General features: G+C 44.8%; 1 long non-coding RNA gene across 1 annotated transcript in view; it reads left to right on the top strand.

Annotated features, from left to right (window-relative positions):
* LOC135215100 (uncharacterized) overlaps positions 1-14,489 on the top strand; it is a 281,968-nt gene that overhangs the window by 144,557 nt on the left and 122,922 nt on the right. Inside the window, exon 2 of the long non-coding RNA XR_010314567.1 lies at positions 12,267-12,319. This is a non-coding gene — a long non-coding RNA (uncharacterized LOC135215100). The remainder of the gene's footprint in view (positions 1-12,266; positions 12,320-14,489) is intronic.

Here is a 14,489-nt window from a genome sequence, read left to right as displayed (position 1 = left end):
AGGAATTTCCTCTTCCACGACCTCTGTGAATCAGATAGCGGATTTCTTTCTCCATCTAAGAAATGTGCAAAAATTGGCAGTTCCTACAATCAAGGGTTATAGGAGTATGTTGTCTGCCGTTTTTCGCCACAGAGGAATGGACCTTTCCGACAATAAGGATCTGCACGATCTCTTAAGGTCGTTTGAAACTACCAAAATTCCACAAGCAAGACCGCCCTCATGGAATTTAGATGTGGTATTGAAACATCTGATGCTTAGTCCCTTTGAGCCTCTCCAGAATGAACTTCTCTAAGGGACTTAACGAGGAAAACGCTTTCCTAACTTCTCTGGCGACGCGAAGAGAGTTAGTGAAATCCAAGCGTTCAGTAGCCTATTGGGTTTCAAGGGAGACAGCGCTGTCTGCTCGTTGAACCCTTCTTTCTTGGCTAAGAACGAGAACCCGTCTAATCCTTGGCCAAAGAGCTTCGATATCAAAGGAATATCGAGTCTCGTGGGTCAAGAACCAGAGAGAGCCCTGTGCCCTGTCAGGGCTCTCAAGTTTCTATGTGAATAGGACTAGAGAGATAAGGGTCCCTCAGGTAATCTCTGTGCTCGGTTGAAGAGACCGGATTTACCGTTGTCGAAGAATGCTGTTTGCTTTCTTCTTGAGGGACGTCATTAAAGAGGCTCATTCATCTTGCCAGAAGACTGATATGAGCCTCTTTAAAGTGAAAGCTCACGAGGTCAGAGCCGTAGCTACCTCTCTTGCCTTCCAAAGGACATGTCTATCAGAGATATTCTTGATAGCACCTTTCTGGGGAGGAGCAATTCAGTATTCGCCTCACATTACCTCCGGGATGTGAGGACGATTTACGAGAAAACTGTAGTTCTTTGGGACCTTACATTTCGGCAGACACAGTTTTTGGGCTGAAGGTAGCTCTCTCCCTATCCTTAGCCCTTAGTTTTAGGTTAGTTTATTGTGTTTTTTGTTGATGGTGAGATCTTCTGTGAAAATCTCCCATTCCATAGTGTTAATATCAGGGTTTTTGTGAGTTAGTTGGTCAGGTGGTGGTCGGTTGCTGTGTTACTGCCATATGTTTGCCTAGATGGTCTTGTCGCATTGTGGTCAACCGCCCCGTTGACAGAGCATCCAGAGAGCACCAGCACTACAGTCAACACCTGGCTGGCAACTCTGATAAAGCATAAGCAGGCTTTTGGTGACAGTAATCACATAGTCTACTTTGCTATCAGGTAAGGAACCAATAAGATAATCTTTTATTTTATTTTAAATTTCCTAAAAAAATCCTAGTCTGTCTCTACCCCCATCCGAAGGTGTGATTCAGCTATATATATATCTGTCAGGTAAGTTTCATGAACAAAATGTTATTGTTATAATACATTAAGTTTTGTTCATACTTACCTGGCGATATATATACTTAGAGTGCCCACCCTCCTCCCCTCAGGAGACAAGGGCCATGAATAAATATGAATAGAAAATGGGAATGGTTCCTGATATCCGCCGCCCAGCGGCGGGAATGGGTACTACCACCTGACCGCCCCACTACGTGTGCCGCGAATTTGAAATTCTGGTCGGAACGTCAGAAATACAGCTATATATATATCTGCCAGGGTAAGTATGAACAAACTTAATTGTATTATAACAATAACATTTTCTCCATAGAAAATATTCCTAATGGCAATTTTCTTTAGGTTTGGGGAGTTTGTTTATACCTCAATTGTGTAGAAAATGTTTGATCTTTCACGTAGAAGCAATATTGTTCCGACACGAATACAAACCCTCGGTCCTTTAACAATAGGAAGTAGCTAGCGGCAGCTGGAAACGGTCGTAAGCTTCGAACAAGGGTAGAACAGTAGTTAACTGCTTTTGTCCGACAGTGCGCGCAGCCCGCGCCGCCTGAGGTGAAGAACCACTTTTGCTTTTGGCTGCGGGTGTGAAGGACATGTTCGTCATCGCTCTCTGCCCGCTTCATCGTCGTATGCTTTGTTTATATTGTTTTCTACTAATGGTTTGTTTGACTTGGAAAATGAAACTGTAAGTACACTGTTTTCATTTTCATTACTTAATTGAGCCAACATGGAGCTATCGCCGTAGATGCGGCGGTTTTCCGCTCTTTTCATGAAATTAATACCCTTGAATTATGTCTCGGTGCCGAGGGCGGGCGCGCTCGCTCCGAGTCATGTATTTTGGGCGAAAGTGTGTAATTGAAAAATGTAAGTACTCTTTTCATTATATTTTTGCCCTGTGCGTTCGTTGCCTAGCCGAGCGTGAATGCGCTCGGCACGAGCCTCTTATTTTTTTATGAATAGAATGCAATGAAAGTGGATTCGCAATTGCAGTATTCTTTTTCATTTTCATTTATTTAATTGCATCAATTTTAATTTTGGATCAATTTTCCGCTCTTACCCGGGGAATTGATCCTTACGATTTTTTTCTGTGAGAGTGAAATCGCAAGTGCAGTATTCGTTCCATTTTCATATATATTTTATGATAGATATATTATTATTGATCAAGTTTCCGCTTACCCGGGAATTGATCCTTACATTTATTTTCTGTTGAGAGTGAAATCGCAAGTAGTATTCTGTTCCATTTTTCATATATTTTATGATAGCATCATATTATTATTGGTCAAGTTTCCGCTCTTACCCGAATTGATCCTTTAAGTTCTATGAAGTGAATCGCAAGTGCGTATTCTGTTTCATTTTCATATTACTTTTCACTGCTGTGCGGGGGTAGGGGAAGCGAAGGTCTGCCAGGAAGTCGTCGGAAAGCTCTCCCGCAACTCCCTTGGTATCCGATTCTTCGTCTTCTTTCCTGCCCCCCGCTCAGCTTCCTCGTTGTATTTTGTATTTGGGTCTTCCTTGCGTTCGGGGTGGGGCATGTCTCTCCCCCGTGCGTGAGGGAACCCCTCTTACTAATCTGTCTGTGCTACTGCAGGTGCTACATCCGTGGGAGACGACCTTGGACATGTATGGACCACTGCGGCTGCAGGGCGTGCCTAGCATCCACGGGCTGCTGCAGCGTCTAGCGAGTGGCTGGGGCGGGTGGACCCATGGAGTGGTCTCCACTACTACCTCCACGGCCGCTTATGCTGCTCCCCCCCGCCTGGTCTACACTCCCCATGCTGTGTCGGTGACGCCGTCTGCCGCTACTAGGGCCGGTCGCCGCCGTACCGAGGGGGGGTATGCTGCCGCCGCCTGTGTTCTTCGTGTTGCCTGCCCCAGACTTCCGCTGTTCCAGCAGCTCGCCCCTGGACCGGCCGCCAGTACCCAGGTTCCCGCTGGCTGCCGATGATTCTACGAGGCAATGGCTGGTGCCTGCCGTACCTGCCGCTGATGTGGTTCCTGCTGCTGGCTTGGCTGTCCCCTTCTGGGTCTAACCGCTGCCAGCTGTGTCCTGCCCGCTTCTGAGCTAGTTGCTGTACCTGTCGCTCCTGGTTCCTCGCGCCTGTCCATGCTGGTCCTGCCCACTGTGTGTCTTCCCCAGTCCCAGGTCCTTCCGGACAGGTGCAGTCGGGCCGTGTTGCTTCAGGCCTGGATGGAGGACCTGACGACTGTCCTGCATGAGCTGACAAGGAAGAGGTAAGAAGAAGAGGAAGGTGTCATCTTCGTCTTCATCGTCTGCTGCTGCCGGGCCTCTTCCCCTTCGACTTTCTAAGGCCCATAAGCCGAAGAAGGAGGAGGTTGCCTCCCCCCCTAAGAAGTCTCCTTCGGGAACTTCTAAGGGCCCGTCCCACCCTGGTGGGATGGGGGGTCCTTCTGCTGGTCCTCCTGCTCCTTCGGGAGCGGGGCCCGTCTCCCCTTCCGTAAGGAAGAGATAGACGGGGACCAGAGGAGTACCGGTTAGCACTGGTACTTCCTCGCCTGGTGCTAGCGGCGATGCCGCTATGCCAGGTTCCGGCTCGGTCTCTCGTTCGCGAGAGAGATCCAGAGTGTACGCTTTCTCTCGGAGACCGTGCAGCCAAAGTTTCGGCGCCAGAGTTCGCTCGGCGCCAAGACCGCGGCACGGAGCAGAAGGCTGGTGAGAGCCGCTCAGGTGACTCTCGCCAGGCCAGCGGCCGCTCTCGCAGCGACCAGCTGGTAACCCGGGTTTCCCCCCTAAGAAGGCTCCTTCGGGAACTTCTAAGGGCTCGTTCCACTCCCGTGGGACGAGGGGGTTCTTCTGCCGATCCTCCTGCTCTTTAGGGAACAGGGCCCGTCTCCCCTTCCGCAAGGAAGAAGAAGACAGGGACCAGAGGCGTGCCGACTACCACCGGTACTTCCTCGCCTGGTGTTTGCGGCGCTGCCGCTACGCCATGTTCCGGCTCGGGGTCTCGTTCGCGAGAAGTTCTGAGTATACGATCTCCCGCGGGAGAGCGTATAGCCAAAATTTTGGCGCCAGAGTTCGCTCGGCGCCAGGACCGTGGCACGGAGCAGAAGCTGGTGAGAGCCGCTCATGTGACTCTCGCCAGGCCAGCGGCTGCTCTCGCAGCGACCAGCTGGTAACCCTGGTAGACGTGACTGTCTCTGACCAGCCACGGGCTGAGGCTGGGAAGAGGTTCCCCCCTCCCGATCGTTGGTGCCAGCCTCGGCTGGTACCAGCGGTATGACGCGCCGCGAGGACACGCACCGGTCTACCGACGACAGTGGTCTCTGCAGGTCTCCTGACCGCCGCTCCCACAGGGACCGGGCGGATAGGGGGACCAGCAGCAGCTCCTCTGCACACGAGATCGGGGCCGCTGTTCTCGGTCCAGCCGTTTCCCTGGGAAACGGCTCGACTAGGCCTGCAAGTTGGCGATCGCCTGCAGCCCTCCAAGCCCGCTGGTTCTGCCAGCGAGCGAAAGAGGAGCGTCATGTCTTCCTCTCCCGTGCCTGCAACTTCCTCGGTTTGCACCAGGAAGAGCGAGGCACAGTGGGGTGATCGTGAGGGGCATGCCCCGCACGATCCCGTCACGACACTGTAAGTACCAGGTACGATCTTCGGACCGATCAGGACGTACGCGCAAAGTGGCAGGAGGAATCCGAGAGGGGTCTATAGCAGTTCCTCCTCCTTAAGTTAAGGGGGAGGTTCTCGGAATGCTCTTGTTCGAGGGGCTTGACGGTCCTACTCTGCAAGATGCTATGACTTCCGAGATCCAGAGGAACTTTGTCGAGGTTATGGGTGGCGCTGATTCGTCAGCGCAACGACCTCGGGGAAGGATCGCCGCTCCCCACCAGCAGACCCCACGTCTCTGCTCGAGTCGTTTTGGGGCCCGAGAGGGCACCCAAACCGACGGCGGTCTGCCGCGATCGGAGCTTGCGGATTCTGTCTTGAACCAGAGTCTCTCATCTCCGGATAAGAAGGCTCTCTCAGATCTGGCCGGTCGAACAAGCTACTTCCACCTCTACTGCGACCGCGTTTCTACGTGTCTTTGGACACCGTATTTAAATACCCCTTCGGTCCTCCTGAGAGGTTTCGACCTCGATGAGGACTGGAATGAGTCGGAGGATGGTATCGGCTCTCTCCTGTCAGGTGTCGATCAGCCCCACCCAGACGACGTTCGCAGTGGCAGCAGACCCTTGGGAAGGCGAGAGAGTATCCAATTCCTCCCTCATTCCCTCTTTCCTTACGGCTACGAGGGAAATGGGAGGGATCCTACAGAGATTTCTCTGTAGGATCCCACGTTGGGACTGCGCTACCGGGGGGGGGGGGACCTTCGGGTCCTACTTGACGTAAGCCCCAGTCGTTGAGGAGGGATCCTGCCCCATCCTCGATTTCTACGGGAATCGTAGAGGACCACCAGCCGATATCGTTTTGACGAATTCGGTGGGGGTTTCGCAGAGTGCTTAGAATTCTACGGAATTTCTAGCGCATTCAGAGTGTCGAGTTTTTTACGATCTCCAAACACTTAGGCGAGACCACGGTCCAAAGTGAGCGAGACGAGAATCCCCGATAATTGTTACGCGATAATCGGGAACCTCACCTATGCTATTCATTCCTGGAATTTCTAGCATTTGGGGGAAAGAAAAGTCCTGCTGCTGAAAGAAGAGTATCTCACGAGTAGGCGACCAACCTGGAATGGAGAAGAACGGATGGGAACATCCAGTTTGGCTTGAACTATCGTCTTCGGTATTCTGTTCACCATTGAAGCTTTCCTTCGAGGAAGACTTCTCCTTCACTCTCTTTAATAGAGATCGAAGGTGGTCGATCTCCAATCCTTATTTTGTTTTCTTGAAGGAAAAGAATTTAGGATGGAGATCGTTGTTCAGAATCCTACAAATATACTACGTATATTAACCTCGCAACATGATTCTCTAAAGCAGTTGAATTGTCCGAGGGGTAGGCGCATATCCTAGTTACTCCTACGGATTGCGACTTAGATGAAGAGTATTCTAATTGAACTGCAACTCGGGGTTGCCTGCAACCCCCCAGGAGTTTCCAGTTTCAATTTTTTATATACTTAGGTGGTTTTGTCACGACAACACCATTTCTGCTTTTGTATTTACCGAATTCGTTTTGCCTAAATATAATTGCTCGAGCATATCTTTTATGCTCGGTGGTTCTAGCTGAACGCATTCCTTCGTGGAATGGATTACTTGGCAACTCGGATGACGAGTCAGCGACAGCTACTGCGTATTGAATTGCCTGAGGCAACTCAGTACCAGCTGCCGCTTCGAGATGCACGGTTGGTTATGTCTTTCTCCCCTGCTTTGATTGAATACCAACCGTATCTCTGCCCTACAATCACGGACTTAAGTCTCTGATTAACGGGGATTCTCGCATACATGAATGACCATCTACTGCTGTGACGCTCGAATTCATCGCCTTCAGTATTGCGAGAATTTACAACAGAGATATCTCTTCGACTTTCATCTTTCTGTTTACCGCACGGTAACAGAATTCTGTAATAGTCTCTTGCTACATCGCACTGCGATAATGCGAATGATTTTTGCGGAATCTGAGTTTGTCCTCAAAATATTCTCTTATTCGGAGGTGTGCATTTGTTCATTGTTCACCCTGGAATAGCAGATGTATTGAAAGACATCGCCTACTCCCAGACCTGCCAGCTCTACTTCCAAACGTTCAGCCCATGAGAAGCAGTTCTTCAGGCGGCTCTCCCCTGTGTTTTCATTACTGAAGAACGCCCCGCTTTCATTGCAACTACGACTTCTCACCGGACAGCAATGAAATAGCGGTTAGCGTTTTCAGTCATTTGTAAGCACAGGTTCAGAATCTTGAGATTCCTTCTCTCGATTCAGCTGGAAGACGTAGGTTGCATTCATTGCATACCTTCGTCTTCAATGTTACATAGTGTTGTTTCTCCTTAGCTGAGATTCAACTACTATGAGAGTGTCTTGCCTTCAGGGACCTAGGTCTCTAGACGGCAATTGACTTTCGCCTTTTGAGCATATCCTTAAGGAAGAATCATCACCCCTCGCCGTCCGGCATTGGTGACAAACAAATACATTATTTGTTTGGTCTCTCGGCATAACCCTTTAAAAGGCAAAGGTCACGTGACTTACTCGGATGCTTGGACAACTTGCCTCACTTCCGATACCGAACCAGTCAGTCGGCAGCTGTCAGAGCGCCCGAGTCAGTTACGAACTACGCTGTGGACTTAGTTCGGTTGTTACGGAGCAATCATTACTTCGTCTTAATAGCTTGTCACAGTAACCCATACCTATCCGACCCCAACCCACCATGGAGTGTCGGTGTCCTATCCACTACCGAGAACTTCGCTGCATGGGGATAGGAGGAATGCGAGACTCTTCGTGGCAAAACGGACAGACCAGTATGTGGTACTGGACATCACCGAAGTCGAGAAGAGGGATAGGTCATGCGACTATTCCCTTCTTTTCCTCTGAGGAACTGCATGACTTTTCCTGCGAAGTCAAGCATCCAGGGGATGGGGATCCGTGACGCTCGATTTCGTACCGAACTTCGTAGCGAAGACTCAGAACCCTTCGGTCCCTGACGATCAGTTCGAGTCGTTCACAATCCCCTCCCTAATGGACTTCACCGCCTTTGATGCGAAGGAGATGCTGCTTTGTCCGCAAGAACTTCTCCGTGGCGCAGGTACTGACAGGTTGGGGTCTGGTCCAACCAGACCACATGCACCTCCTTCTACCTTCGGGATATTGCCCCCACAGGTCCTTGGATCTTTTTCCTTGGGACCTGTGGTGGCTGCTCAACACGTTGTGTAGCGAAACCCAGACCCTCGCAGGCTGGACAGCATCGAGTCCTGGTGTGACTGTAAGAATGGATGAGTGAATGAGAGTGTGACTGGCTCCTCTTCCCATCTTTTTCTTCCCCTCTACCTGTGGTTAGAGGGACACGGTCGTCACCCTGCTGGATAAGGACGAGATGCAGGCGAGCTACTCAACAGAGCCCCATCTATCCCTTTCACTAGGGATAGGAGCATATATCCACCACTTCCTCCAACAGGGGAGGAAGTGGGATGCCAGCTTGAGACAAACCCATACTTTATGTTGCCTCTTGCAAACAGGAACAAGTTCTTGCTTGCTGGTACGAAGATATGCTTGCCTCTCTCTTAGTACTTGGCCCAGAGGTCTGACCATTGATCCTGCGGTGCACACCCCGATCAATCGGACAGAGGCTTGGACCCCTCCCTCGCTCTTACGACCAGGGAGGCTTTCCAAGGTTGGACGAACACCAGTCTGTTCACCAAAAAGACTCAGATTCCTCCCACCAAGAAGTGAGTCTTCCTATTGTTAAAGGACCGAGGGTTTGTATTCGTGTCGGAACAAATGGCAATTTGTCGAAAATTGCATTTTTCCTAACTATACAAACTGAGGTCCTTTACATATAGTCCCACCATCATGCAACCCCTCACTCTGCATTTTTTTGCATGGGCCCTAAAGCAAAAGTGATTCTTCACCTCTCAGGCGCGCGGGCGCGCGCACTGTCGGACAAGCAGTTAACTACCGTTCTCCCCTTGTTCGAAGCTTACGACCGTTCCAGCTGCCGCTAGCTACTTCCTATTGTTAAAGGACCTCAGGTTTGTATAGTTAGGAAAAATGCAATTTTCGACATTGCCATTTTTGCTATAAATGTGTTTGCTAATGAGCTGTAATTGATTTAAAAAATGCAATTTTTTTACGGAGTGCAATTTTCAGATTTTCCAACCTACTTATGTTAATGTTTTGTTATCATAGCTAAGTAAGCTAAGCAGCATCATCTGTCGACCCAGTGGCATCAACTACGTATTGTATGATTGACACTTTTTTTCGTGATTTTTTTCGGAAAAAAATAAACTAACATAGACGCGCCCAGCGCATCATCTGCACACTTAGAAAAAAAAAATTTATTGACGCTCTGCGTGCATCAGATCACGAGAGGGTTAAAAGGGCATCGGGAGTGTCGCTGTTCTTCTCAGCAACCTCGAAAACTATGGATTAGAAACTGATATCTGTTGTTTTTGTTATTTTTACATTTCACCCCCTCCCAATCTGGGTGAACTTGGACTTAGAGGGCATCGACGACCCGGAAAACTATGAATTAGACACTAATATTTGTCATTTTCTGTAATTTTTACCTTCTCCCCCTCCCCACACCCCCTTTGGCCAGTGATCTTAACCTCACAGTGTTCATTCCCAGATGGAAAGTAGTATTTATACCAGGTTGGTTGAAATTGCTCAACGCTTATCAACATGTATGTGGAAATCACACACACACACGTGTGTGTGTGTGTGTATATATATATATATATATTCTATATATATATATATATATATATATAATATAATATAATATATATATATATATATATATATATATTATCTATATATATATATATATATATATATATATATATATATATATATATATATATATTATCATATATATATATATAGTATATATATAGTTTTATATGCAATATTTTAACATGGCTTCCATTTGTGTGTAAGTATAAATGTATTTGCACTTGGAGGGTGAAAGTGGTTTTTAATATTCCAAACGTATCTCATCTTGTAACAGAATAGGTTAGTGAAACACAACGTTGGCATGTTCCTGCGTGTGGCATAGGCTTTATCTTAGTGTAGAGATAAGTGCTCCAAATTGTCACATTACGAACACCTCGTTAACCACATTGTCTCTTGCTGCCACCATTTTGGGTTATATGTTAAGGAAATGCAGTCAGGTGGCTTTGACAGGGTTAATTGTTTAACTGATTTAATTGCATTTGCTCTTTCCCGGAACTTCTGGTTGGCGAAAACAGTTTTGGCCTCTTTAGATGACATTCGGTTCCATTTTGATATAGTTACGCTCTTATGAAGAAAATACTTTTTATGAAAAATAGTAATAGAAAGACCTATTGTAGTAATTAATAATTTATTTAATTTGAGGTACTTGAAGAAGCCTTACATCGATATTCATTAATTAGAAGCGTATTATATATTTTATTCAGATTCTGTTGAATGTCTGTACTAATTGTAATACAGTGTCAAAGTTGGCAGTTTAAAAAGGAAGTGTTTCCTTTTGAGTAAATGTGGGAAGTTGTGGCTTCCCTGGTGTCACTTGGCTGCCTAAGATAAGGAGAATCGTTCTTTTAGTGCAGTAGAGAAAATAGCAATTAAATGCCACCATAGCAAATGGAGAGGCGAAGTGGGCATGGAAGTTGATGAATGGGTAGCATGTCATTTAGTCATTATTGTTATTATTATTATTATTATTATTGTTGTTGTTGTTGTTGTTGTTGCTGTTGTTGTTATTATTGGAGAAATAAATCCACATCCATGTGAAGGGGAACCTTACAGATTCCGAAAGCTATCCTTGCAGTTTTAGATTTTAATATATGTACATTTACATAACTATGGATTTATTGGAAGACTCATTCTATATTATCTTTTATTTATTATATATATAATGATATAATGAAAGCCTGAAAAGCAATTCGACTTGCCAAATCAAGTTTTCCCAGAATATGCTCGTGCGAAAACGATAGAACGAGAGAAAATATTTAGAATCTAGTGATTATATACATAGCAAGCTGAAATTTTGCATTAAAAAACTGCAAAACAGACGTCAGAAAGCTACGAGCATCGGCATCAACAGAGGTTCCAGGAAGATGATCCGGTTTTTTTTAGTTTTCTGTAAAAGACACCATTGAGATAAGTTTCTGGCCATCCGCACTGTTTTTGTCCGCCCTCAGATCTTAAAAACTACTGAGGCTACTGGGCTGCAAATTGCCATGTCGATCATCCACCCTCCAATCATCAAACATACTGAAATGGCAATTCTCTAGCCTCTGAAGTGTGTATTTTTTTAAAGGTTAAAGTTAGCCATGATAGTAAGTCTAGCACCGTTGTAGTTGCCAACAAACAAGCCACCACCGGGCTGTGGCTGAGAGTTTCATTGGCTATGGCTGAGAGTTGCTTGCAGCAATATACGCTGTACTGAAAACTCGGTTGCACCGAAGAAACTTGGGCGCCATTTTTACTTGTTTTGCATTAGAGGCAGTGGAAAGCTCACTGGTGCAGAGCCTTGTGACAACGTGAAGCCTCATTAAGTGAAGATACTCATGTTCATCAAAGTTATCCGAGTTCAAGGACGCAAGACGCTCATTGAAATTATTTGTCGAAACACAGCTGGGAAATGGCTGGGCATCGTATAATGCAGTTGTCAAATTCATAATGATTATTATTTTAGGAAAAAGTATAACAACCCTTAACAGTAATCTTGTCTTAAAAGGTAGAAAATCTAAGAAGCTGCTGCATCAGGCTGGAGAATGGTATGTCAGATCCGTAAAACAAAAAATCTGAAGTTTGAATAACATGTAGTACTATCTCCTAGTAAATATGAAGAATTTGATAGTGCAATAAGAGGTTTTTAAAGCCTTGAAGCGTGAAAATGAAAATTGAAGCCAAAAGAAACTACGAGTTGAAGCATTTTTTAATCATTTAAAGTAACAGCGTTACGTAGCCAATGCCAAACGAATTGAGAGAGAAGAACGGTAGGTGACGGCTAAGCAGTCAGAGCATAGATATGCGAAGTTTAACGTCGTACGCCACGACTGCACCACTTTCAACACTTTCTGATTCTTTCTAGCTCTTTTAAAGCCCACGGCACCTTCCTTTTGTTGTGCGATTTTTTCCCCTTGACCAAATTTCTTAACATTTTTAAGGGATTTCCAGATTCTTATCGAGTTACTTTGCCCACTCTCGCTTCTGGCGTGGAATTTTGATTACTGGGAAAGAAATTAAAAATGTTATATCAACCAGCGTTTTGAATATTTACATTTCATGTTTTTCTAGCCGTATTATTAAATATGCTAAATATTTCTTTTCAGTTGCTCCACCGGCCACTGTCTGGAATTCTTCTCGCTATCTCGTAGGTGGAATAGTAAGTATGGTCTTTTATACATGTATTTTAGTTGGATGAAATTTACGAATTCGTTAAATTTGAACCCAGTTCACATCAGTTTAGAAGCACTAATTCATAGAACCTGCAGATTCTTCCTGAAATAGTTACTTGTAATGTATCGGGAAGTTGATTTTGTTTCCAACTTTTTAATCATGGAAGTATGAGTTATTTTTTTTTCTTTGAAATTGCATTTTGTTGAAAAAAATTTTCTTGGGCGTACAGAGAAATATAATTATATTTTAAGGTTTAGAAGTTCCTCTTCTTGTCTCTGATCTCACCGACTTTGTATGACAGCATTTTTGTTCCACTTTTTTTACCATTTTCTCTCTTATGGGCGTGAAAGAGAAATTATGATACGCCCCCATACTCGCCGAAATGAAACCTACGGGTTTACTTGTAGTTTTGAATCAAATGTTTGGGTTTTAATTTTTGTATGGTTATTTTATCCGGTAGTTGTGAATTTTTATAGTAATGATCATTTCTACTCTATATTCATAGAAAATAATGAGTTTTGCACGCAACATTTTCATTTTTATTACCGAGATATTCTCATACAAGTAGTTTGATAATAAATCGTGTAGCTGAGATGCTCCCTTTTACGCCTTGAAAAAAAAAAAATCTATATAAGATATGTGACGTTGGGTCCCTATTGTAAATACCCTCAAACTCCCATTCTTGCAAAAGTTCACGTCAGTAGCCGTAGCATATCATTTGTCCAATTCTGTTTTATTTTATTTTGTTTGTTTTTTATTATTTTTTTAGTTCTCTTTACTTTTATCTCTCTTGACGACGGATCCTCTATTCTACCTTGCTCCCCCCAGGATTTCCTTAACCCCACCTTCCCCGAGAAGGCTCCGTAACTTCGGCGAGATCAAAGGCTAAATAAAGAAGTCAAGCATTGGAGAGAATGGGAGGTGCGGCTTGGTTAGGAAGTTATAAGGGCCGGGATGTGGGAGGGGAAGGGGTCTGGATGAGAATAGGTCGGCTAAGACTACGACAATGGCATTCAGGAAGAGAAGAAGAATTGAAAGGAAGGGCTTTGAGGTTTGAAGAGTAGTCGGCAAAATATATTTTTAAGGGGACGTATTGGTGAATGTGAAAGGGCGAAAAGTAATAGGAGGAAGGTTTTTTAAACGTAGAAAAATGGACTTGCAGAAACCATAATGATGACGTGAAAACAACTTGAGTATCAGACTGATATTTCAAAATGGCGAGAATCGGAAAAAGATGCAATTTTTGGTGAGATGAAGTGAAATATTTTGGTGAGAGGAAGTGAATTTAGTGTGATATATCCTGTAATATTGAATTTTAAAAGTTGCAATTTTATTCATAGATGAGTAATTCTTTCTTTTTTATGGGTGGGGCATTGAAAGGTGTTCATCCACCTACTCTACACGTGGAGAACTAGAAGGAAAGAGGAAGCAGATAGAGGATTCTGACACTAAAAATGAACTGCTTATATCAGGTGGTGTGGAAGAGATTAAGGAGAGCGGAAGATAAAAAGCATTACTGTAGCATCAAGGTTAAGGGAACAAAAGGGCTACGGCCTTGATCCAGTTGGTTATCCATAATACCGTGAATTTTGAGAAGACTGTGGAATCTTGTACAACTGGCGCTCATTGGGAAACAATAACTTAATACCAGTAGAAGACGTTCAAACCTATAATTAAGGTATGAAGTGGAGGATATAAGATTAAAATAGATTTTATTTTGATGAAATTTTAATCAGGTAGAAAATTTTAATCAGTAGAAAAATATCTGTGAATTCAGTCCAATTAGAAAAGAAACAAAATCACAGACATGAAGAATAAATTGCAGTTTCAAATGTAGCTTTTTGACTGATTTTTTAAATTGTTCAAAGTACTGAAACATATTATTACACATTCAACCAGTATACAATTCAGTGGAATATAAATGCACTTACTAAGGTAAGGATTTTGAACAACAAATAGGGAGTTAACTTATGACGTATGAGGCTTCCCACCCATAGGTGAAGAGTAGTTTACGTATTGGGAAAACTTCTCTTCACAGTGGCTCTGCTCACTTGACGATGACATATTCACAAATTGATATTAGTATTCAGTAATCTGGGTTAGCGTCGATTCACTTTTTATCAATTTAAATCGATTCCAATTCAACGAAAATTGTG

This window comes from Macrobrachium nipponense, chromosome 5 (assembly GCF_015104395.2).
Source record: "Macrobrachium nipponense isolate FS-2020 chromosome 5, ASM1510439v2, whole genome shotgun sequence".
Lineage (NCBI taxonomy): Eukaryota > Metazoa > Arthropoda > Malacostraca > Decapoda > Palaemonidae > Macrobrachium > Macrobrachium nipponense.
This window is presented reverse-complemented; position numbering and strand designations above follow the sequence as displayed.